Below are 23342 nucleotides of genomic sequence, written 5' to 3' on the forward strand. Positions count from 1 at the left end.
GGGCACATGATGAGATGAGCATGGGGTGTTATACTATATGTTGCCAAATTGAATTTAAATATTTAACAAGAAAAAGAAGAAGAAACAGATGGGCCATGTGGTGGTCATTGGCGCTACTACTACCCAGGTGAATAAAGTCGACACCTTGCGTGGTCAACCATCTTTGAAATGGAGTCCTTCCTCACACAGGGCAATCAACACTTATGCGAGCTTGGTTTGAACCAGATCTCTTAACATAGTTTAAGCAACTGCTCTGGGAAACTGCCACTAATGTTTGCTCAGGCTTCAATGTTCTCATAACACACCAGAGCAACCAAACAAGTGTATCGAGGAGGAGTAAATAGGACAACAGCAAAGTGCTCTCTGGAGAAAGATGCTCACATAAACGGAGAGTGGCCGGCATGTTACTCACTCTTATTGCAATCTTTAGATTGCATCCTCAAGGTCCTTCCTGAACCGTAAGTGGAATGAATTTTAGAAATGCAATTTACATTAACTACCTTTTACTTATCTATGGATGACAAACTGGGCTCTTGATAAATTTTCTCCTGTGTGATGCACTGTATGCTAATTGACTGGCTGGGTTAGAGCTCCCTAGTAAAGAACGTATGTTTATGAGTGAAACTCAATCGTGGCTTATTTTCATAATGATATTTTATGATGATGCAGCTGGAGAGAAAAGGTCTGTGGCACTTAGAAGATGTATAGGAGGTACTAGAGATGCAATATGTTTCTGTCTTGTCACCCTGTATTTGTATAGCATATGCGCAGTGTAACAATAAAAAAAAAATGAATTAAAGCTGATGAGAAACAAAATGAGGTAAAATGAGGCAAGGGGAAAATAAGAGTAAAAACATCATATGGTGCCGATACAAGGTTAGTCCACTGCACACATGCCTTGAAGTTCTGTAGGTCTGGGGTTGTAGGTATTTGGGCACCAGTGGGAAAAAGGAAACCCGCCTTTTTCGTGACATACAGTGAACAAAATATTTAAAAAACACAATAACAAGCGTGTAGGAATCAGTATATTTCTGGTAGAGAAAACACTAAGAACAGTCCCTCGTGGGCTTCCTTAGGCATCGCGTTTGTAACAAGGTTACAGTGTGAGCTGAGCGGCCAAGCTGCTTGGGTTCGAATCCAAGCTCTGAAGTTTACCCTCTGCGCTATCCTGGGCAAGGCTGCAGGAGCTCCTTTGGGCTCTTCTCCTCCTCACGGATTGGGAATAACAATGCTCACTTTATAGGATCCTTCTGAGGCTTATCTTAGGGAGTCTGTGAAAGAATTCAGCATTCCTAATAGCAGCTCAAATTTAGTGACTTTCTATCCTGATGTAAGTAAAACAATTTTCACAATAATGTCCCCATTGATCAAAATAACATGTTTCGAAGTGCATACATATAAAGCGATAGCATCAGGGATTTCAGCTCCGTAACTGCAGTGCTACGGAGGAGCTGGAGGATGGAACACACCCAGGGGCTGGGGAAGAAGGTTTGGGGTGTAAATGGGGAGTACATTTAGGACTAGCTGGCACTTCTCCTGAGTGCGTTACACTGGCTTTTGCACAAAACAAACAAACGAACAAAAACCAGGTTCTTTACCAGATAGGTTTGGAAAATTCTAGTATAGTAAATGGAAGGATTTTTCTTGACTTCTTGAATTCTCAGAGCTCTTTGTACTCTGTGGTGTATTCTGAATTTCCAGAGGGGGACGAAATATGCAGCATTTGCCAAACCTGATTGACTAAAGAATTCTCTCTTCACTGAACAGGACATCTTGTGCAATTTATGTCCCAAGAGACACACTTAGGAAACGCTGATTGAGGGAAGCAACAGAATTGCACTTCCTCTAGGCAATCGGTCATAAATATTGTTTCTATCAACTGAGTTTTTGAGTTTGAATTTAGAGTTTGAGGGCAGCTATGGTCTGACTTGAGTGAAATGTGTCATTTCTCAGCCTATTCGGAAGATGAGCTAGACATTCTCTGGTAAATATTGAAGGGACTGAAGGGGATATGCATTGACTAATTTATATCATTTCATTTAAAATTTTTTTAAGATTTTATTTATTTATTCATGAGAGACACACAGACAGAGAGAGGTGGAGATATGGACAGAGGGAGCCTGATACGGGACTCGATTCCAGGACACAGGATCATGCCCTGAACAGAAGGCACACTCTCAACCACTGAGCCACCCAGACGTCCCAATTTATATTATTTTAGACCAACAAACTGGTTTTGTTCAGATATGTAAGTCGCTTTGTTCCCCTGGGTGTTGGTTCTCTGGTATTTTGGTGGAGTCTACAAATCCTGGAGGTCACCCCATTCCTGCTTGAGTACTCATACTACTGACGTATAGCATGTAAGTTTATACCATCCATACATGCATATCCATGCTCATCTTAAAAAGTCCCAAATTCTAAAGTTTTCAAAGGAGAAAGGTAGAAAGGAAAATTTCCTTCTCATTGGGCCTGTAATTTCTCAGCCCATTTCTTTAACTGAATATATAAATATATAGTTTAAAAAAAAACAGCATCATATGGTATGCATATTTTTTATACCTGATTTCTGTATCTTAAAAAAAATCCTATGGATCTTTTCTTTGCCTCTTTCTTTCTTTGGATCATAGATAAAAAGAGGACCAGTATAACTATAACATGTAATTCATAAGGAAAAATTTTCATAGAGATATGAATCTGAGAGAATTCTGGGTTGAGGATTTGGGGGCTCTTAGAGGAAATGGGGACCACCATAGTTCTTATGCTGGCAAAAAGCATGAAACGGCAGATTTTTAGGTGAGTTTGGTCAGTGAGGGGCACAATGAATATCTGTTATGAAAGTTCTTTTTTTTAGGCATTGAGGGTCACGATTTAAAACAAACAAACACAGTTTATATAAATTATAAAATGATGTCCATCAAAGCCACACTGAAGTTGCTGTTCCCTGTTTGTGAGAATGCTCACAGTTTTTTAAGACACTGGAACATTACAAACTTCCATGTTCTCTGGAAGTTAGTTAACATGTCAGACTTTACACAGGAGAGTGGAGGTCAGGAGTCTTGTGGGAAGCATCTTACCTCTTACTGGTCCAACGAGTCCCCTGAGATGCACAGGATGTTTACAGACACTTTCTGAGTTCATGCTTTGGGGCAGTAATAAACTTAAATTTTGCCTGGTTATTTCACCTGGTCCAAACATCAGGAGGTTTTGTCCTCCCTGATGCTGTGTGTGGCCAATCACATTTTCTGCTTTTCCAGCATCTCTCTGAAACTCACTGCCTGTCAGCCCTGATGAGCATTAACGAAGGCAATGACTTGTCATGTTTGAAGAGGTGCATGATATTCTACGGTTACTGCTAACTGGGGAAACGGATGACTTTTGTGCATGCCAACTAATTGGTGTCGAATCACATCACCTACATTGCAGAGACAGGCACAAATCAGACAGGCAGAGGGTCAGCCCAGTCTCTGCCCCATCAGGACCCAGCTGGCATTTCAAAGCTGCTACTATTTTGCATTTAGGAACACCCCATCGTCATCCCCTGCTGCCTGTCCCACTCTAGAACCAAAACAAACTTTGCTTTAAATTGCCTTAATCTTCAGGTCAAATAAATTTCAGGGACCCAAATAACTGAACCCATATAATTAGTGCAGATGACAAGATGCCTTCCCCTCCCCAGTAGTCAACTCTATAGGAAGGACTGTGCTGAATGGAGAGCTTATGACAAAGGTTAATTATGACAAGGCAACAGCTTTGCTCACAGGGAGCCCTTTCCCCGTGGTGTTTTGTTGTTGTTGTTTGGTGCCTTGATCCACATGCACTCACGCTACTCATGTCTTAACCTTACAAGGAAAGAGGGTAAGCAATTCACTTTGAAAGCAACCTTTCCCTTACAGAGAGCCCTGTGAAATTTCCATTTAGAACTCTTGGAAAAAATGTGACTTCTTATTGAAAAGAAAGAGAGAGAGAAAGAGAGTGTGGCCTCCAAGAAACAAACAAGTTCCACTCAAATTCAGAGCACCGTCCCAGGAGCCTTTGCCACTGCCCCTTTCTACCAGGAACACATTTTCTGTACCATCTGGGCTCTCTCCCCTGCTGCATGGCAACATTCGAAAATACTCCTTGCCATCTCCACCTTGTTGAAAGTCCCCTCTGCTATCCTCTCCTACAGCATTCTGTTCTGGTACTTTATAGCATGTGTCCTAATCTTTATTTATTTGTATTCATTAATTTTCTAACTGTATATGATATGTTTTCCCCACTAGAATTCAAGCCCCCTAAAGGGACAGGGATTTTGCTTCTATTGTCACTACTGATTTATCATGCCACCCACAGAGTAGGGGCTTGATTAAGTGAAGAGGAAGAAAGGAGGAAAGGAAGGAAGGACAATAGTAAAGAAAGGAGGAAGGGAGAGAAAGGAAAGCTGAAAGACAATGAGAAGGGAGGAAGTAGGAAGGAAGAGAAATGATCATGAAACACTTTTGGATATACATAGAAATCTAGGGATCTCTAGGTGGCGCAGCGGTTTGGTGCCTGCCTTTGGCCCAGGGCGCGATCCTGGAGACCTGGGATCGAATCCCACGTCGGGCTCCCGGTGCATGGAGACTGCTTCTCCCTCTGCCTGTGTCTCTGCCTCTCTCTCTCTGTGACTACCATAAATTAAAAAAAAATTAAAATTAAAAAAATTATTTAAAAAATCTATTGTATATATATACCACCTTTTCTTTTTTAAGAATTTATTTATTTATTCATGAGACACACACACACACAGAGGCAGCGGCACAGGGAGAAGAAGGCTCCCTGCAAGGAGCCCATTGTGGGACTCAATCTCAGACCCCGGGATCACGCCCTGAGCCAAGGCAGGCGCTCAACCACTATACCACATTTTCTTTATCCATTCTTCAGTTGATGGACATTTGGACTATTTCCATAATCTGGTTATTGTAGGTAATGCTGCTATAAACATTGAGTGCATGTATCCTTTTGAATTTGTATTTTTATATTAAGTAAATATCTAGTAATACAATTGCTGGGTCGTAGGGTAGCTCTATTTTTAATTTTTTGAGGAGACTCCATACTGTTTTCCAGAGTGTCTGCACCAGTTTGCATTCCCACCAACAATGTAAGAGAGTTCCCCTTTCTCCATATCCTCACCAACACCTATTGTTTCTCACGTTGTGGCTTTTAGCCATTCTGACAGGTGTGAGGTGATATCTCATTGTTGTTTTGAATTGTATTTCCAGGATGATGAGTGATGTTGAGCATCTTTTCATTTGTCTGTTAGCCATCCATATATCTTCTTTGGAAAAATGTTCCTTCTACCCATTTCTTAATTGGATTATTCATTTCGGGGGTATTGAGTTCTATAAGTTGGATACTAACTCTTTATCAGATGTCATTTACTTAGGTATAAAAAAGAAAATTTGGGGGGTATTGCCTGGGTGGCTCAATTCATTAAATGTCTGCTTTTGGGGATCCCTGGGTGGTGCAGCGGTTTGGTGCCTGCCTTTGGCCCAGGGCGCGATCCTGGAGACCCGGGATCGAGTCCCACGTTGGGCTCCCGGTGCATGGAGCCTGCTTCTCCCTCTGCCTATGTCTCTGCCTCTTTCTCTCTCTCTCTCTCTGTGTGACTATCATAAATAAATAAAATTTTTTTAAAAATAAATAAAAAAATAAATGTCTGCTTTTGTCTCAGATCATGATCTTGGAGTCCCAGGATCCTGCCCCGCATCAGGCTCCATGCTCAGCAGAGACTGTTTCTCCCTCTCCCTATGCTCCTCCCCCACTCATGTACACACAGTCTCTCTCACTCTCTCTCCTTCCCTCTCTCATTATAAATAAATAAAATCTTTTCAAAAAGAGATAGAAAATTTGGCTGATAAAAAAAAAGAATGAAATACTGTCATTTGCAATGACATGGCTAAAGCTAGAGAGTAACATGTTAAGCACAATAGTCACAGAAAAATACCATATGACTTCACTCATATGTGGAATTTAAGAAACAAAACAAGTGAGCATGGGGAAAAAAGAAAGAGAGAGACAAACCAAGAAACAAGTTCTTAACTACGGAGAACACAGTGATGATTACCAGAGAAGAGGTGGGTGGGCATGAGTTAAATAGATGATGGGGATTAAGGAGTGCACTTGTCACGATGAGCACGCGGTGTTGTATGGAAGTGTTGAATCACTAAACTGTATACCTGAAACTAATACTGCATTGTATGATAACTAATTGGAACTGAAAAGAAAACTTTTAAAAAAAGATATAGAGAGATCTACAAGAGGAAATTTAGTATAAGAATTGGCTTGCATGATTATATGTTAGAGACTAGGAAGTTCCACAATTTGCCCTGCATGACCTGGAGAACCAGAAAAGCTGGTAGCATAATTTAGTCCACATCCAAAGGCCTGAAAACCAGGGGAGTTGATGGTATGTATAGTCCCAATCTCAGTCTGAAGGTCCAAGAATCAAGGAGCACCAATGTCCAAGGGCAGGAGAAGATAGATGTCTCCTCTCAAGCAAAAAGAGCAAACTTGCTTTCCTTTACCTTTTTATCCTATTCAATCCTTCAACAGATTAGATGATGACTACCCTGCTTTGATGAGAGCAATCTTCTTTACTCAGTAATCTTTACTCAGTCTACTGATTCAAATGCTAATCTCTTCCAGAAACACCCTCACATACACACACAGAAATAATGTTTACCATCTCTCTGGGCATACTTCATCCCGGTCAGGTTGACGCATCAAGTTAGCCATCGTATCCGGTGTGAATAAAATCTCAGGACCACCTATACGTCTGCTAGGGGCTGACTTGTCTGCTGTCATCTGGCTGAATATTCTGTCTTAATCTGGTTTTGGATTATGGGATTAATGGCAACTGTTCGCACTGTTAAGCTTGAGAGTGGAAAATTTCTGAGCTTCCTTTTATTGTTCATGCATTTGTCATCCCTTATATATATAACAGAGGAAAAAGTCAGCTGTGGGATTTAGAGTGGGAGCATTCAGCATGGGAGGTCTTGGCAGGCAGTCATGTGTGTACTGAAAGTGTGGAGAGGGGTGACAGAAAATCAGGCATCTCTTTCCAAGCAGCAGATTCTAACTTTTATTCTAAATTCACCCCTCTTGCTTCATGGCCCCCTGTGTCAGGTTGGCTGCCGGTTTTAAACACCAGTTTAATTAATTTAGTCAGAGATTTACAAGAAGAAAAATGAAAGAGAACTAAGCCAAGTGCTTAACTTTAATTCAAAATGAATTACTTGATTTCTTTTAAGGAAAAGCTCCTTAAGCTTCACAGAAGCAGTGGCAACTCTTTTCAAAGATACATCTTAATAGGTGGTTATTTCCATGTGACTTTTAGAAGTTGCTGTTCCTCCAGTATCAGCCTAAAAAGTTTGCATGAGCACTTTTTGTTTTGTATTGTTTTGTAACTGCTGTGGGAGGGGAATTAAGTGCTTCAGGGAAATACTAAAACCCCTGCTCTAACAAAATATTACCTTAAAGGATGATGCAGTGTAGTATGATTTCTGCATTTGAGATGCTAAAAGGTGTTGAGATTAGAGCCCATTGTGGTCACCTAAAGGGCTGGTCTGAAAGGTCCTGACAAATTTACTCTTTTGAGATGCTCTGGAGATGTTATGCTGTGTGTGGCATGTGAGACTTGCTTAAGGAACTTATTAAAATGTAGATACTGGATCCCAACCTGGGGGATTTAATCTAGTATGTAAGGAATAAAGCCCAGGAATTTTTATTTTTCAATATTACAGGATACTGTGATATGATTAGTGGTTTAGAAACACTGCTTTGGGGGATTGGAAAATAAACAACAACAACAACAACAACAAAAGAAAATTTAAAAACCAGTATGACATAATCTCCGTTGTGTATAAATCTAATAAGTGAATCACTGCAATCGCCATTGAAACAGCCACAGTACCCTGGTGGCTCAGCAGTTTAGCACCTTCCTTCAGCCCAGGGTGCAATTCTGAAGACCTTGGATAGAGTCCCACATCAGGCTCCCTACATGGAGCCTGCTTCTCCCTCTGCCTGTGTCTCTGCCTCTTACTCTCTCTCTCTCTCTCTCTCTCATAAATAAATACAATCTTTAAAAAGAAAAAAAAAAAAAAACAGCCCCCGATTAGGCAAATGCTCAATTAAGTTGGATGTGATGTACTACTTAAGACCCTACAAGGCTTCCCTGAATCTTTCAAGATCCCCTTCAAATGTCTTTTCTCAACATTCAAGACTTGTCATGCCTTAGAACAATACCTAGGGGAAAAGAGCTTGTTAAAGATGTAGATTACTGGGCCCAGGGAATCAGATTTCTTGCTTCCCCCGCCCCCCAGGATTCCGTCCCTTAGTAAGTTTCCAGGTTGATTTAGTTGTGTAGCAATATTTGAGACCTTCTATTTAAGATTTTCTCCAGCCTGTTTCCCACCCCTGGTTGCATTCCCTGTGGCATTAACTTGGACCTACTTAAAATTCCCTCAATACATTTTTTTCCAAGTGTTCTGGGATTTCCCACCATATCTTCCACCCAGGTAACACTTGGTATCTCTATGAAACTTAACTGAGGCCTCTTAACCTTCCAGCAAGCCTCTTGTTCTCCTAGCCTGAAAGCCCCGCATCTGTTCTGTGCTCTTACAGCATTCTCTTCATATCTCCAGCTAAAATCTAACTTACTGAATAGCCATTGTCAATTTCCTTAAAATTCTATGAGACCTGAAAGCATGTCTCATTCAACATATTCTATATCATCAGTGATCAACACAGGGCTTGAATACATGTATGAACACTTGATCTAATGCTGCTGAATGAAAGAGCTAGAAGAATAATACAGAATGGTTAACAAACAGGTGGGCATAGAAAGTTGTAGTTTTATCTATACAACTTCAAAATATCCTTGATTGGAAAAGTTTTTATAGGGTTGAGTTACTCTGGGGTTGTTGCCTGGAAGAGGTGCATATGGAGCTTTGCCTTGACCAGGGGATATGGTTAGAATAAAGGGACCAGTTGATATAATCTGTGGGAGAAAGTTTGAACTCAGTATGAATAGAATAAAGATAAGAATGAGGACTACAGACTCAAAGGTCTGGAAGGAGATTTTATTTAGATGTGGGGGCTAAGAATGCTGATTTGCCTTATGGTACTTAGTTTTAGCTCTGAGAATGTCACCTGAAGATTAGCTTTATCTGTGTAGCCTTTGCTCACATGGTATTTCATGTGGACCCTATGATTCTTTGCCCCCATGGTCAGAAATCAGTGACAATGATCTATCATCCCTATAAATTTTCTTTTTACTCTTACTCGCCTTGAGGTAATTCAGCTCCCTGATTTACAGCTTGTTTTTTTCTATCGAATGTCAGTAAGATGTCAGACGATGAAGATTTCAGTTTGTTTATTTTGTAAAGAAAGCAAATGTCTTGATATAGAAAAACAAGAGGGAGATTGAGAGAGAGAAGAATGGGAGAGGTAGAGATAAAAACAATGAGAAAAAGAAAAGTTTGACAGACTCTTGGCATATTTATTTCAAGCATGTTTATTTCTTAAAGAAAATTGAGCTAGAGGTGGATGTATCATATTCACTTTCCCTTCAGAAGCCATAAGCTTTGAGAAGTTTTGAGATGAATAGAATTTTCAAAGAAAGAAAACAGGAATGTATGTTGAAGAGGGTAAAGTGGAATTAACAGGCAGACCCACAATTTATAGGTAGATGGCTTTGCATTTTCTAATTGCTTGTATAAAAGTCAAAAGATTTATATGAGCTGAAGAGAAACCATATTTTTCTAATTTTTTTTGTAGCCAACCATCTTTGGTTATAAGCTCACTTACATTGTCAGGGCTCTTCTATCAGCCCCTGGAACTCCTGCATATCATCACTTTTTTCTTGTGTACAGGAACCCTTGCCAGGCTCTCTCTATCCAAGACCTTCTTCATACCCAGGATTCAATCCACTTACAGGTCATACCATTTCAGGTGGCATTTGGGGGCCTCCCCATGGCCTTCAGATTAAATTAAGTCTAGAGAAATTGAGATTTTTGTGGGCCAAAAACATTGAACTTCATCATTTCAGAAGACAAAGAAAAAAAACATGAGATAACTCATCTCAAGCAGATGATCCTTGAACTTCTGTAATATTGGAAGACCAGCTGGCTTGTAGAATAGAAGTATAGTAAATAATTGTTAATATTCTTCCTTTTTCAGCCTTCCAGATCTTGTTTCTAGTCTGTCATCCCTCTGTTCATCTAGATCTGAAACCTAGAAATCAACTTGAACATTCATCCCATCTATCCAATTTGTCACTCAGTTTTGTCCCTCTGAGCTCCTCCATAGCTCTCCAGTTCAAGGTCCCTTTCCTATTGCTGTTCTTCTTCCCTATGCAATTTCACTGAGCTCGGTGCAGCCACCCTCCCGCAGTTCTCTCTGCCCTCCTTTCCCCTACCTCTGAGTTCATTCTTCCTAGTGTTCTTAGACTTATGTCTACTAATATAGGCATAGGATTATGTTATAGCTTTTAATAGTTTCCATCTCTTTCCTCCCATTCCTTCCTCTTCACCCCCAGGACTTCTAACAGATCCTAGTCTATGTCAGGCAGTCTTACCTGAAAAATTTTCCTCATGCTGTTAATGGTTATTTGTACCATACATATCATCTGTTTTTACTTGCCCAACCCCTAAGCATTCTGCAAGATTTAGCTCCTCCAGGAATCCTTGGAGATAACACCTCCTCTGATTTGCCTACATTTGTGCTCCAAGAACATCCTGAGCATAAGGAGATTCAGTAATTACCACACCAAATTAGAACTGCATTTTGTGGTGTTGTGTTGTGTTTTGTTTGGTCTGTTTCCTTCACTAACTACAAGTTCCTTACAGACATGTCTTTCACCTCTGCATCCCCAGTGACTAATATAATAACAGGTCATTTGCAGAGCATTGCCTACTATCCTTTCAGAAATCATATAGGCTTCATTGTATGCGATTCTGGTATGTCTGATCTTGGACCATTTAAATCTAGTGATAGGCATAAAACCAGATCATGTTAATGAGAAGCCTCCCCCAAACTGTTTTGAGAAGGTTTGGGAAAATACATTCTCTTCTTCTAGAGTCCAAAGCTCTAAGAACACCTGAGCTGAACATCCCATGTTTATTTTCCTTTTCTGAATGGAGAAAATTATCTTTAATAAGACTGAGGCCAATGCTCCAAATCAAGCAGAGCCTGCAGCCACAAAGAGGGATGGAATTGAGACAGATAGAGAAAAGGTTATTTTGACCCTCTCTCCAACATCCTGGTTGCAGCTATATATGAGATTTTTCCATAGCCCGAATTTCAGCTATTTGAACAAATAAATAACTAGAAGTACTGTCACTTGATAACAAAAGAAATGAAGTGATCAATTAATGCTTATTGAATGGAGAAGTAAAACAAAATCTTCCACAAGATAAAGGAAGGGGAACAAGTTAAGGATGAGGGAATCAGAAGATATACAGCAGTGAATTAAGAGAATACTTATCCTAGAATAGATTGTTTTTTAAAAACTTTATTTATTTATGTATTTATTTATGCATTATTTGAGAGAGAGAGAGAGAGAGCACATGTATGAGAGAGAGTGAAAGAGTGAGCATAAACAGGGGGTGGCAGGGAGAGAGAGAAGCAGACACCCCACTGAACAGGGAGCCCCTCACAGGGCTTGGTCCCAGGACCCTAGGGTCTTGACCTGAGCTGAAGGCAGATGCTTAACCTGACTGAGCCACTCAGAGACCCCAACTTGCCTGATAATAGCTTGTAATATAGGCAGGAAGATGGTGAATACACTGAAGGAAAAAACACGTATAAATTAGTAGATTATGGACTGAGGACTCTTGTTGAAGAGACCGAGAGCAATCTGAGTGGCATGAGGATTTAGGCATAGATATACTGCTTATAGACTGACAGGTCAATGATTTCTCTGAAAGGAGGAAAATCAGAATTTAACATCATAAAATGCATTTTGTTAATTTATCTTATGGTTCCACTTTTAACTGAGGGTTAAATTTTCAGTATCTCTGTAGAATTGTATCCTGACAGATATATATTCAGAGTTGTACTTGCGGTCAAAGAACAAAATGATGAAACCCACCAGGAATGGGTTCAGAATACAGTGAGCCTGACCGGGTCCCGTTTGTCATGGTGAGTGAAATGTTGTAAACAGACATTACACTCAGAAGCTAACTTCAGCTTCTGACCCTCTGTGACTGCAAACAGCCAAAGGAAGTTCACAGCTAGAATGAAAGGGGACAGCAGCAGACATGGCAACTGCGTCCCCTGTCTGCCCTTCACATGGCAATTCTGGGAACTCATATCCATTTCCTGACTCTGTCGGCTTACATTTGCACACACAAAGGATAGAAAAACCCCTTCCCCCTCTAAATAGGGATGGTAATAAATAATAAAAATGAGTTGGTTCTAGGCAGGTGCCTATTCTGTATGTGGAAGTCAGTCAGAAGTCTTAAGACAGGGATATGAAACATGCTTACGTATCACACGGGGTGCACACACTTACCATGAATCATTTGGTTAAAAAGCTAGTTATAAGAATGGCAGAAATAAATATCTTTTCTACTAAGAACCAAGCAAGCAAGAAGGGAGAAACTGGGGAGCAAAACAAGTAGGTAGTTCCAGAGGTAAATAGCCAATTATTTCACTTTTTTGTTAAATATTTTTATTTACTTACTTCAGAGAGAGAGTGTGTGCATGCACACAAGCTGGCAGAGGGGCAGAGCGAGGAGAAACAGACGCCCTACTGAGCAGGGAACTCAATGCAGGACTCCATCCCCGGATCCTGGGATCATGACCTGAGCCAAAGGCAGACTCAACTGACTGAGCAATCCAGGTGCCCCTATTTCACTTTTTGAGATCATAAAATGTTAACCACTTCATCATCAGTTTCAAACTATACAGTAAAGAATGTAAACATTTATTTAAAAAGAAAGTAAATATTTTTTTCTAATGTGTGACCAACTAAGGAAGATGATAGAAAACAGGGTTGAGTTGAGAAAGAAGATCAAGCAAAGAAACAATCTTGAAGTTTTTCAAAATTTTAAGTGACAGAGGTCAGATAGTACTCAATATCTAATACTAGTATAATGTTGCCTGTTTATTGTAGAGGGAAAGCAAACAAAGAACAAAAACTACTACTTTAACTAACAAAGTAAAAATAAATGAAATTTTAGCATACGAAAAGAACAGATGTTGTCAAAACTTATTTTAAACATATTTTAACTTTTCTCTGAATTTAAAATATCCAAAAATGTTTAATTAATTTTTTCAGACTTCCAAAGAGGGACAAAGTATTTTCCCATTCTGTGAAGTTTTCTAAAGTACGCACAGCTGTGGAAAAAAAAGTTCTATTTCCATAGGGCAGCCATCTCATGTTTTAGAATTTTTAGGATCTTAGTGCTAAAGACTTGTTTCATTATTATAAGCATCTGTGGGCATAAATGGTTTCACGCAGTTGACCATTGTCCAAATGATAGAATTACAATGTTGATAATTGTTTTGTAAAGCAAGGGCAGTTGTGGTGGTGTGGTGTGATATTGGAAATCCCCTACTGTTATCCAAGCAGCGTCAAGTCAGATCTTAACAAATTCTTTCTATAATGAGGTACAATCCTTATTGGTTTGCAGACAATTCTTCATAAAGAATCCTTTTATTTTGCATAACTTTGGAGAACTCTATGTCACCCTTCTTTAGGGAAATCAGGTTTGGAAATTTACTCCTAAATTGAGAGGGAAAACTCCTGGATATTTTACTTTAAGAGATCTCAGTGCCTGGGGAGTCCATCTGTCTCAGCAGTGGCTTACTTTTAGTAAAGCTTCACTCCTCCTAGGAAGTTGCTGTGTCTCTTCATGAGACAGTAGACAAAGTCTTTTTAAAAAATGTCACAGTGTGCATATCATTCCTCTTACATTGGTGCCTCCTATCTGCCAGCAAGTTAAACTGAAGTCTAAACCCCACCCATCTGACCTTATTATTGGTTACGTCCCCCTGTGAAGATTTGTTTCTATTCACTGCCTCATTAACATGTCCAAGTCCCCTCCAACCTTGCTATCATTTCCTGCCCTGGAACATCCTTTCATCTCTCTGCCTATCTAATTCCTATACCTATAATTTAATTCTCCATTAATGACTTTCCAAACTGCCTAAGTCAATGGTGACTGTTAACTCACATCATGGAAATGCTTAGCATATAATTATTTTTTTTTATAATAATGTGTTTAAGTGTCTCTGAATTTATCATTTAGAAACTCAAGAGCAGGGGCCAAGCCATAGAGATCTTCCCCAGCTTTCAAAGAATTATGTGTTAGGCAAATACTAAAACGATCAGGAAATATTTAAAAGCTTTGTGTGTATAGTATATTTATGTAGGATGTATGTGGGGGTGGAGAGCATAAACTCTCTCTGCAACCTTAAATATTTTAAGTCATTGACAGTTCTGAGTGACAGCTAGAAGTATCACAGAGAACACTTGCCAGATGTAAAAGCTGAATTACATTACTTTGTTGGTATAGTTACAAGGCACAGGATAATCATTAGAAATCACTGCAATGTGTAATTTCTGTATGTGCATACACATAAGTACACATTGTCTAGCATTGCGGGTAGTTTGCATCCTGCTTTTGTTCCATTGGTGTGTGTACTTTGCTCTCTAGGAAGCCTGGAGGACAAAATGTTACCACTAATTTGCTAACATTATTGTGATTTATGTTGCAATACAGAGAGTGAGAACAACCTTCAGAGTGTTACAAAATTTCGTCATTTATACAATAGGTATTCTAATAACCAGAGATGCTCAAGTTTAAATGACCAGAGCCATAACCTGAAGGCAGCACCTTTCCAATGGCATATCTCTGATATGGATGGAGCCTCTCCTTCACCACATAAATGGACACTTACCATGCCCCAAACTTCTCAATTTACTATCAGTTCAACCCATTGGGGGCTGAGTAACTGGGTTACCCTTCAAAAGTCCCTGTCATTTTAAAATGTTGTTGCCTGTATGAATAATCACAATAAATGTGCCTTAATAATTAATTTGCATCCATTTAACATAAAATGATGCCATTAAACCTAAATTAAATGTCTAGCTCAGGATCTTAAGGGAGCTTATTACCACCCCCTCCCCATGCAAAATCCCCTTTCAATTAGAAGTCTTTGCTGCAGTAATTGTAATAATAATTGCACCAACCGGCTTACATTTCTCTCTTATCATCCTGAACATGTCTCTCATCTTGGCACTGTAGGAAATCTTTGTTTTGGCAGGATATTAGTGAAGCGTGTTGTAGTTAACACTAATTAATTCATGTTGGTCTCTTCACAATCTAATGAAACAAAATTAAACCTGTAGTTTGTTCATTTGGTTCATATTTTCCAAATGAGACACCTAATGGAGATTTTGTAAAGGGCATGTCAACTGTACATAGCTAGCCTCTTTGTGATTTCTTTTAGCTTTCCAAAGGGAAAACCTTGGATATGCCAATAATAATGATAATGATTATATCAGAAAAAAGGAATAAGTTGCCATGGAGTGGATGAAGATTTTTCAAAACCAATTTTTAGCTATGAATTTTTATAACCAGGCAGCAGCTTCTCCTTATAATTGATGTTCAAGAATGAAATTAAAGAGCTAAAACTGTCCAAGGCTTCCTTGCTTCTATAACATAGGAAGGCTTAGATCTGCACTTCCAAAATAGTTTTGAAAATTCAATAATTATTTAAGTAATTAATTTTTTTGGCTTTTGTTATGAGAATCTACAAAATTAATACCCTTTTGGACTTCATGGGGGTGAGTTTTTCCATATTCACTTTTTCATTTGCTTGATTTTTCATTTTTCTTTGGTTAATGAAGAACTTCCTTAGAAATACCAATAGTAAAGTTGGTTATAATTTCAGATATTTACACATTAGATCCTGCAAAATATAGCCAAAAGGCAATTTAAAGAAGATTCACTTATTTTTTTACTAATATATTCTCAGCAAGCCTAATCATATATATACTCTGGAAACTACTCTGATATTGGTCAAGTTACTTTCTGGCTATGTTTCTATTTCTCTCTCTTAAAAACTGAGCATGGTCTATATAACCTTTCCAGACTAAGAATGTGAAAGTACGTGATTCAAAATGCAGCCAAACAGTAAGCAGCCAAAAATTTATTCAGAGGAAAATTCATAGTCCTATAATTTTAGCACTTGATTCTTAAAAAAGTAATAATAGTTAATACTTACGTTACTTACTATATGCTATGCACTATATAAATGTTTTACAGATAGGATCTCCTTTAGAAAAGGAGACTATAGCTGCCTCCTTGGCTAAACCAGAAGCCCAAGCACTATGCTAATATAGTGAATCCAGAAGAAAGAAAGATGGAAAGGGACTAACATCTAAGATGATAAGAAAATACCCAAACCCAACCAAATCTTGTACATTTTGAGGCCTTGCACCAAAGAAAGTACAAAAATACATATAAGACTATCTCTACCATCAAAAGGCTTTCCAAAGTAGCAGAGATAGTGTGTAATTATTGATGGGTTTCTAGAAATAATAAAGACACATAAGTTGTGTAGAGAGCTCAGAATGTTACCTGGGTATAACCTATCACCTGCAGTCCAGCACAGTTCTCTGAATTCTCTATAGTGAGCACTCTATTTTGTTTAATGTCATGACACGGGCAGCCTGGCAGCCCAGCAGTTTAGTGCCACCTTCAGCCCAGGGCCTGATCCTGGGGACCTGGGATCGAGTCCTACATCGGACTCCCTGCATGGAGCCTGCTTCTCCCTCTGCCAGTGTCTCTGCCTCTCTCTCTCTCTCTCTCTCTCTGTGTGTGTGTGTGTGTCTCATGAATAAATAAATAAAATCTTAAAAAAAAATGTCATGACATTGTTCTCCTCCCACAATTAAAGTAGAAAAACACAAAGTTCTTTTCAGGTCCTCTCTTTCCCTAGACTCCCATGTCCCATCAGTCATCAAGGGCTTTGTTTGTACAGAACCTTTAACTTTTCAAATCATAATTCTTGACTTCTACTCTGTTTTGATCTCAAGACTTTCTCGCAAACAGAGAGCCATTATTACTATTGTCATTTAACTGCTGCTTAAAAAAGAAAGGCTCCAAAATGTGGACTGGTTTGTGTCATATCATATGTGATAGTATTAGATCAAAAAATTGGGATCCAGGGCAACCCAGATGGCTCAGCCATTTAGCATTGCCTTCAGCCCAGGGCAAGATCCTGGAGACCCGGGATCGAGTCCCACGTCGGGCTTCCTGCATGGAGCCTGCCTCTCTCTGCCTGTGTCTCTGCCTCTCTCTCTCTCTCTTTCTCTGTCTCTCATAAATAAATAAAATCTTAAAAAAAAGAAACTTAAAAAAAATTGGGATCCAGTATAAAAACTCATTATGCATGGCCTGAGCAAGTATCTATACCTCTTACTTCTCCCATCTGCTAACCTGTAATTCCTCACCTTCCCAGGACTCTGTTTAGATCTTCAGGTCCCCCAAGTATAGAGAAGAGTATGCAACCATCTGTAATTCAAAACAAAAATAAAACCAAACCATAAAATAAACTGAAACAAGGACAATGTAGACCTAAGCTTCCCCAGGACAATTTTGACATTTGAAAGTATTAATGATCATATTGTTTCCATTTTTTCTTCATTTAATTGGTATTCCTGCATTATTGGTGTTGTAAGTACATGCTAATCTTCTTATCAATGAAACTATTAATTATACCACTACCTTTACATAGGATGCCTTTGTACTAGGAAAAAAAGTTATACATATCGTATATGCATGTATCATATATAAATATATAATTATATTTATATTGTAAATGTAAGTATAATTTACACATGTGTAATATAGTTTCTATACATGTTATATAGTTTATATAGTTAATAGTTTCCACTCCTATTACTTTCTTTCTGTCTCTTCTACTGTCTTTATCTTCCCTCCCTCTCTCTCTCCTTTTCTCTTTCTCTAGCACACACACACACACACACACACACACACACACACCATTCACACAAACACAAAAGTAGCTTGCAATTTTTCTGGCGTGTTTTACCAAATTCTCGGATGGCATTTTCAAAGCCACAGAATTCCTTTTTCATTACCCATGTTATATATGCCATGTATGTTAAGAAAGAGCCCTAAATTTCCAGACAAAGAAGCCTGAGGTAGCTGGGCTTTCCTAAGCAGAAAAGCTCCACTTGAGGTTGGTCTAATTTAATATTTACATTGCCTACTCTAGAAGGCCTTTCTTTTCATGTAAAGACTGAAAAGATTTGGAGATTCCAGTCTCAGTTGCTTTATCAACTAGTTGCTATTAATTTCCAGAAAGAAGATAGTAAGTAGCTAGTTCCCAAGATTCAGCAGTTCTTCACTGAATGCCTTGCGTGCCCAGCACTATGCTGAGCATTTTGATAGATGAGTAAGACAGGCAAGGGCTCTCTTACTCATTCAAAGGAATTACAGTCTAGTCATGGAAACCAGATTTCAACAAAATGAAAGCAACAATAGGAAGAAGCAATTAAAATGTAATCAAATGCTACATTTTAATTATTTAGACAATTTTTTGTAGTATGAGTTCAGAGAAAGAAGATGCTAAGGATGATAGCCATCAAGGAAACCTTCCAGAAGGACTTCAGCAAAGGACAGCTATACTCACTTCAATTCCTGTATGGTACATCACCATTGCAACCAATCAGATATTTTTAAGTACAATTAATGCAAGTATCTATTTATATAAGGTACTGTGTACAACTTATTTGACCACCATCATTGCAGAATCAGTATTTCTTAGTCCTATTAAGCAAATAGCAATATAACTATGCAGTTATACCAGGCCATCAAAGAGGAGCCTGTACAAACAGGGACTCCAGGCCAGGTTTATATGAGACCCATAACGGACCTCATATATGGCCAGCAGGGGTCTCACTTCCCTGGTGAACTAGCTTCTTAGCCACTGCTCAGGTCTCCATATATTTGCTGGGCCAGAAAAAAATGAGAAACACCAGGCTGGCTGCACCTCATAGAGTGAACTCAGTCTTCCTCAAGGTCTCTGGTAGCCCATTGCCTAAGTAATTGCTGGAACAGGAGTCTGGGAAACCCACTGCAGAGAGAAACTGATTTAAGATTCTATTCTGCTAGTGATACTAATTTTACCTATGCATGGAACCCAATTCAGCTTGACCAGTTTGTTAGTGCACCCCTTAGTGACCCAGGTATCATCTCATTGGCGACTTCTCTTTGATCCTCTCTGCTTGTCCTACACTTGTAAACAGGATGGCTCTTCTCTGGATCCATCTCTCTCTTCTGTCTCCTCACAGATGCTTGCTTCCCTCATTAGGACAATGATTTAAATCTCTTAACCATGTTCAGACTCTATCTATAAGCTTTCAGTTTTATTACTGCTGTATTTTGGCCATTGAATAAAATAACACTTTAAACTTAAATGTTGATCCAACTAGGTAGGTCTCTAAACAATGATCCATGATATGTATGTGCCATCCTCTCAGATTAACATGTTTTCCTTCTGAAATCTGCCTCTTTTTTGGAGTAATCATAGCTTGTTAAAAAGGAATAAACACATTCTATATTAGCAATCCCTGAAAGAGCCTGGAAGTGAGGAAGCTGCAAAAAGCTGTTTGTAGGGTGAAAGTATGGGTCAAGCTAGCTCAGAGGGCCTCCCTTTGCACTCTGGCCTTCCCTTTGACAAGCCTGGCTTGCCTCAGTCTCTTCTGGTTACAGCAGTTGAACTTGATCTTGCCTTAGAAATGAGTGATTTCTGTAGGCATGTGAGAACTGCCCTTGAGATAATTCAGCCAATACGGGAGAACCTCATGTCTCTCAGTTTACCTTATCATTCTAGGTCAGAGGAACTCTAACACATTCTCCCCCCAGTCCCTGTATTTCTCTTTCAACATGATAAATTAGATGTCAGGTTCTTTAGAACTCAGGAATATATGCTATGCCAGGCACCTAATAAATGCTGGAATTATATTCACCTTTCTATAGTCCAAAACCATAAGAGTCAACCCTTTGTTATTGGTGGCAGCCTCTAAAAGAACAGACTGTCTTCAACTGATTTCCCTTTGGATCTGGACCTTAATGTATTAATATATTTCACTGTCATTATGGTTGTTAGTTCAGATTCTGAATAAAATTTATCTACTCAGAACATATACCTGTATCTAGACTGCAGATCCTAATAGGGGTGGGGCAACTAGCCTGGTAATAAAAAAAATAGCAAATCAGTTCATATCAGTAGGGAACTAATAAATATTTATAAGACAATTGATTATCAAATTATAAACACACATATTAGGGAGACCTCTAACAACATATTCCAGATTTTTTGAAAGTTGAAAATAAACATAAACCCACAAAAGAACCAAAAGAAAATATGGATCAATGTTTATCTGATTTCTGGGTAAGGAAAGTCTTTGTAGTAATATATAAGGTGTGGTGCTAGAAGGTAGAGTCCAAGAATTAGGGCTCTGGCCTCAGACATACCTTGCTCTGAAAGCCAGATCTGTCTCTTACTCACTCTATATTTGGATTGTTTAATCCTTCTAAACCTTAAGTTTCTGGGGATTCCTGGGCGACTCAGCAGTTTAGCACCCGCCTTTGGCCCAGGGAGTGATCTTGGAGTCCTGGGATTGAGTCCCACATCAGGCTCCCTGTAAGGAGCCTGCTTCTCCCTCTGCCTATGTCTCTGCTCCTCTCTCTCTTTCTCTCTCTCTGTGTCTCTCATGAATAAATAAATAAATAAAAATCTTAAAAAAAAATCCAATATCTCTTTCAAACATGCAAGAGAAATATTCTCTGATGAAAAATAAGCATAGATCATCACAGACAATTCATAAATCACAAACCAAAATCTGCATACAATAGCCAATACTTAAATCTAGTCAGCCTTACAAGTAATTAGACAAATACAAATTCTAAAATAACATTTTTTACCCATAAATTTGAAAAAAAAAATCCTATTTGGGATATGAGGAAGGAAGCAATCCTAAAAAGGATGAGAAAGACTACAAGACTATTCTTCTCTGGAACAATTTGCCAAGATACGGCAAAATCCTTAGAAGTGTTCACACCCTTTAGCCCTGCAATACTCTATCTATAAATTAATCATAAAATCCTCAGAGAGATGTCCAAATGCTTTAAGACGTTCATATAAGGATCATTCTCAATTATGAGAAACCTAAATGTTCAATAGTGGATTAACCAGTCAATAAGTCATATTATATCTTGTACTGAGTCAGTAAGTTATATCTACATGATGTAATTTTGTAAATAATCTTAATAAAGTAGAAAAATATTTATAATATCTAGTTATGCTCCTAAAAAGTTGTGAAACAATACATAAAACCTATTACACCTATGTATAGATGACATACATTGCAACATTACTATTTTATTTTTGATTAAAATACACAAACATATTTGTGATGTAGTAAAATTACACATCATCTTTTGATATATATGTTATGTATATTTTTTCTTTTTATGGCTTACATTCTTTATGCATTCCAAATTTTACACAATACTTACTTTATTCAAAATATAAGACTTAAAATAGGGGCACCTGGGTGGCTCAGTGGTTGAGCATCTGCCTTTGGCCAAGGCAGGATCCCAGGATCCAGTTAGCATCAGGCTGCCCACAGGGAGCTTGCTTCTCCCTCTGACTATGTCTCTGCCTCTCTGTGTCTCCCATGAATAAATAAATAAAATCTTAAAAAAAAGAAAAGACCGAAAATGATAGCCCTAACATTTTGTTCCAGAGAAGCTTCATGCAGATAAGAAAGAACTGATTGTGAATACTTATAGTAAGATAACCTTTATCTCGAATGAAACTTAGTGATGTTGACCATGTCTTACATTGATATTTGTTTGAGGCATTGTTCTGGTATAGGTCATAAGTTATTGAGGGAGGATACATTGGGAAATTTCCAGTTCTTAGAGATCTACAGTGTTTTCTCCATTTAATGGGGACTTCTTATTTAAGAAAGGATTTGAGAGATGCCTGGGTGACTCCGCGGTTTAGCACCTGCCTTTGGCCCAGAGCATGATCCTGGAGTCCCAGGATACAGTTCCACAAGGGGCTCCCTGTATGGAGCCTGCTTCTCCCTCTGCCTTTGTGTCTGCCTCTGTCTCTTCTGTATCTCTCATGAATGAATAAATAAAATCTTAAAAAAAAAGAAAGAATTTGAAAGTTACATAATCTTAAGTTGAAAGGTGTCTGATAAATCATTTTTCTCATGATGAGTTTTTTGTCAAAAATTCATTTTTAGGACTGCTCATTCTTCAGAAATCGTCCCTATGCTTAGTACAATGCCACATGAAAGTCTGTCAGTAAATACTTCTGAATAATTCCATAGAATCTTTTCCTTTAATGATATCTGTCTATAGAGTAGTATTAAACTGTTCCCTGAATCTGCTTTTCAAATGTTGAACACAGATCTTTCCTCTTCTTTTCTTTCTTTCTTCATCTTCTGTGGTACTTCTTCAAAATATTATACCTACTTCTAAATCATCATTAGGTTTTTTTTTCTTTCTGGTCAAAATAACGAAGGAAATGACAGTTGATGGATTTATAATTCATTCGCCAAATGCCCCCATTGGGTGCTAGCACTTTGTAAATGGATCAAAATGAGGCTTGTATTAAACCTGAAATATAGGTAAAAATACATGTTTATTAAATAGTAGAATGTTAGAGGATAATTGAATCTGAGTTTTGTACAGTTAGAGCAGACAGATGTCCAAGGAAACACAACCTTAGAAAAAATTAAAAGCTCAGAAATAGGCATTTTCTTTTGAATTTGTTCATTCTTTTTTTTTTTTAAGGTATTTGGACTTTCTTTTTTTTTAATTTTTTATTTATTTATGATAGTCACAGAGAGAGAGGAGAGAGAGAGAGAGAGAGAGGCAGAGACATAGGCAGAGGGAGAAGCAGGTTCCATGCAGGGAGCCCAACATGGGACTCAATCCCGGGTCTCCAGGATGGCGCCCCGGGCCAAAGGCAGGCGCCAAACCGCTGCACCACCCAGGGATCCCTGAATTTGTTCGTTCTTAATCATAGAGGTAAGAATGGGAAGCAATATATCACCTTTTCAAGTTTGTACTTTGAATATTCCACGAAGCCTTGTGACTTTGAGTTTTTATATTGTTTTGTTTTCTTAACTTTTAAAATATTTGTGTTTTTTTCCCTCTACTTTATTGCAGGTCCCTCTAGGACAGAGTCTCATGATTCATTGTAATTTCTACAATTTTCAATACAGTAGCATACCTAGAATATTAATCCAGCAAACA

At 38.6% G+C, this 23342-nt stretch overlaps 1 long non-coding RNA gene across 1 annotated transcript in view; it reads left to right on the forward strand.

Moving 5' to 3' along the window:
* The first annotated feature begins 335 nt into the window (after positions 1-335).
* LOC111092973 overlaps positions 336-23342 on the forward strand; it is a 59311-nt gene continuing 36304 nt past the window's right edge. The window contains exon 1 of the long non-coding RNA XR_005380279.1: positions 336-458. This is a non-coding gene — a long non-coding RNA (uncharacterized LOC111092973). The remainder of the gene's footprint in view (positions 459-23342) is intronic.

The sequence above is a fragment of the Canis lupus genome, chromosome 28 (genome assembly GCF_011100685.1).
Source record: "Canis lupus familiaris isolate Mischka breed German Shepherd chromosome 28, alternate assembly UU_Cfam_GSD_1.0, whole genome shotgun sequence".
In the NCBI taxonomy this organism is placed as follows: domain Eukaryota; kingdom Metazoa; phylum Chordata; class Mammalia; order Carnivora; family Canidae; genus Canis; species Canis lupus.